Source organism: Cryptotermes secundus, unplaced genomic scaffold (genome assembly GCF_002891405.2).
Source record: "Cryptotermes secundus unplaced genomic scaffold, Csec_1.0 scaffold142, whole genome shotgun sequence".
Taxonomy (NCBI): Eukaryota; Metazoa; Arthropoda; class Insecta; order Blattodea; family Kalotermitidae; genus Cryptotermes; species Cryptotermes secundus.
In genome coordinates this window covers 2036286-2039794 of record NW_019743148.1, presented here as the reverse complement: position 1 = coordinate 2039794, position 3509 = coordinate 2036286, and the positions used below count along the sequence as shown (strand labels likewise).

The 3509-nt window shown below is 38.4% G+C and overlaps 1 long non-coding RNA gene across 1 annotated transcript; it reads right to left on the bottom strand.

Annotated features, from left to right (window-relative positions):
• Nucleotides 1-1330: 1330 nt before the first annotated feature.
• Nucleotides 1331-3206, bottom strand: LOC117283035. Its single transcript, XR_004514030.1, has 2 exons — nucleotides 2689-3206; nucleotides 1331-2473 (listed from the first exon to the last, which is right to left on the bottom strand). It is a non-coding gene; the product is annotated as an uncharacterized LOC117283035 (long non-coding RNA).
• Between the last annotated feature and the right edge of the window lie 303 nt (nucleotides 3207-3509).

Below are 3509 nucleotides of genomic sequence, written 5' to 3'. Positions count from 1 at the left end.
TTGTTTACATTTCTTGCAATTAGCACTAGATTCATGTATATTAACTTGGCTCTGACCGTTGATGCTGATTGGCCACTGCATCCCCATCTTCGGAAATACAGCTACATCTGCAGCCAAGCTATCAAATTCCAGGCTGAAAGCTTGGGGCTGCGGCAGTGCTGTGTTCTTGAAGGTTGTAGAAGGTTACTGGAACAAAAAGTACAGGGTTTTGTTTGCATTTCCTACTGTACCTGCAAATTGTGCATTAAGCATTATTTCATGTATATTAACTTGGCGCCTCCTCTTCACGATTCATTACTTCATTCATGACTGCTGTATTCAGTACCGGTCAAACAGTTTGGTACAGCCAGTCTTGAGCTCTATACATATCGTTCATATTATTTCGTGCAACATGACTGGTCTTGTAAGGATTTATTCTACATTTATTCTGATCAGGCTCCGAGGATAGTTGTAAATTCACTGCACGTCATTTTATATGCAAATTCAACCAGTAGGTGTGTCGGCCTCTGGGACGAGGCAGTGACTTACCTTCTGAAGGTTCCATGTTCATGTCCACGGGGAACGTGACTGCAGCATTTTATGCGTCGAAGTGAAAGCATTTTTACTTACCTCTATAAACACAACCAACATGTATTCTTTAAACATGCTACTGAATTTTAATGTTTTGCTGTTTTGAAATATTCAAGATAGGCGTTTTTATAAAAGGACAAGAATTTTCCAGAATTTACTCCTAACACAATTATTTTTTTAATATTATTCATCTCACACATTAAAATTCTTAATTATTTTCAAATTATTTGTTAACTGCATTTACAATGTGACTCTTATGGCAGATGTTTCCTATGTTCTCACATACTTCATTTTATTTATACCCTATACATATTCTGAGTGCGGTGCTGCACTGAGCACAGGGACAACTTTACTTGTTTTTATTTCTTTACTGGTTGTATTAATGCCATCAGCACTCAGTTTGGGCTCATTCAATTCCAGTCCTTCCTGACAGCACACTATAAAGCAGAAATATGTATCAGCAAGGATTAAGGCTGAACTAGTTGGCTGCATTGTCATAGATACATACAGTTTCAGGTGACCTCAAACTCTGTTCAGGACATTAATGTTCTGCCCATATTGACCTGCATTTTCCTGTGACAACGCAAGGTTCGTAGCGGATCAATCTCTTCTTCATCAGAGGAGTCGACTGACCTGTATGGATCTATCAAATGAAACCCTTGACAATGTGCATAAAATTTCCCCTTACATGTGTCATCTATCTGTAGACATCCTTAGAGTGTACACATAACAGATTCTACTAAAACATGAAGCAAAGACATAACAGACTCTGAAGAGTATTTATTAAAATAAATTACAAATATCCCACCCAGAAGCATCCAAACAGCCTCACATACATCAGAATGTTTATATTCGCTTCAGTGTATATAATTTTTGGATACAATTAATGTAAAATATCTTGCAACAGTGTAAGTCCTAAACTGTCAAACATTCTATGGATTATGTTACAATTCAACGAAGTGATTCATATTGCTTTCACTATGCTGCAACCCATCTGTCTTTACCTTAGCCAAGTTATGGCAGTCATACTTCCATAAACTTGTATTACAGAATTCTACATCAATACAATGCCTAAACTGTCCACTGTGGCTTGTCAGATGATTGAGGAATTAGCTGCCAAGAAATTCCTAACTGTACCAATGCCTTAAAAAAAAAAGGCCTTAACATTCCCCCCTCCCCACCCCTAAAGCTGCAGCAGTTCATATCTAATTTATACTTACAATTACCTCTGCAATCAGACAGCAACTTACGTATCAAAACCAACTGTTATCTACTCATGACTGTGTATTCCCTACATGTGCAATTACAACGTATACTCTCTAAGCGAACAAGTCTTCGGCTAAGGTCTTGCATAGGAATATGGCTGTAACCACAAAGATTTCAGTTTTCTGGGATGTGACACCATGTAGTCTGGTAGAATGTTACCAACATTTCTGACAAATTTGAGGCCTCCATCTTCAGGGTCTTATCACTTTACATGTTCCTCCAAAGTGATGGTAACATTCTACCAGTCTACAAGGCCTCACATCTAAGAAGACAACAGTTTTTCAAGTTACCAGGTGTTTAGAAAAGCCCACTGTCAATTAATCCAAATTGTCACATGCTGATACTGTATGCAGATATGAGAGCCAAAGTTTACAGGATGAGTTTCGGGAAAGAGATATCATTGGATGTACTTTATTCGATATAAACTAGCAAAAGAGAGGTAAGGTGCAAGCACAGAGAGTCCATTTTACTTATATACAAAAACTTTACCAAACGTTTGTAACTACTAACACTTCTGTAAGACATACATGAGAGTGATTTAGACCAACCAAAGTGGAAGCTGATATAATGCTTTAGGCAGGTTTCATTATGGAACTCCCACATCACACTCCATGAAAATGCGTGCTGCCTGCGAGAACTGCAACATACAACAATGGGAATATAGATACAGTTCTGTCACAGAAGATGCTAAATTTCCTGAGCTACGAATATCAGCTTTGTTATGCTATCATTACACACACCAGCTGTATTAATGACTTGGGTGTTTTCTTTGATTCAAAGTTACATTTTCACACATGTTAATTACATACTTTCTGAATGCATACAGCTTTTAGGCCTTATTTGCTCCATTACCTACAGATTTTCCGTGTCTCTAGTCAGGTCCAAGTTGAAATATGCCTCAGTAGTTTGGAACTCCATCAACTTGACTGATGCCAATAAGCTTGAGCACATCCAGCGGAAGTTTGCATCCATCTGTTTTTATCGTTTTTTCCCTCATATTTCATATACTTATACTGATGCTTTAGAGAAATTAAGTCTACAATCTTTACATAAACGGAGACATCACCTTGATGCACTTTTTTTTTGTTCAGGTCTTTTGTCTTAAATGCTGCATTTCTCTTTTAAAAAATGTTAGCCTTTATGTTCCTCCCAGCAATCTTACAGACTTCTCATGGTTTGGTGTTTGTCCCTCTAATAAACACTGTCCTTCTGCTTGATGCTCCTATGCTCCCAACACGGTGGGTAAAGATTTCAACATATCTGCCATCGGAATAGTTTCTGTCAATCAAATTGAGCCTAAAATTGTTAATAATATTTGATAATACTCCTAATATTAAGTGTGTGTGTGTGTGTATGTACGTAAAATTTAAATTAAATTTACTTAGTGGGGGGTGGAGTCCAACTGGGTCCACTCGGTATGGCAGCCATTGATTGGCCTATTGTAGCCTGCCCTGGGTGATTATGATGATGGAGAATTTGGAAGAATGGAGATTGGCAGGGAAACCAAAGTACTCGGAGAAAACCTGCCCCAGCGCTACTTTGCCCACCACAAATCCCACTTGACCAGACCCTGGCTCGAACCTCGGCCTCCACAGTGGGAAGTCAGCGACTAACCATTTGAGCTATGATGTGGCCTGTGTATGTACGTATATTGGTCTTGTTTTATTTTTCTC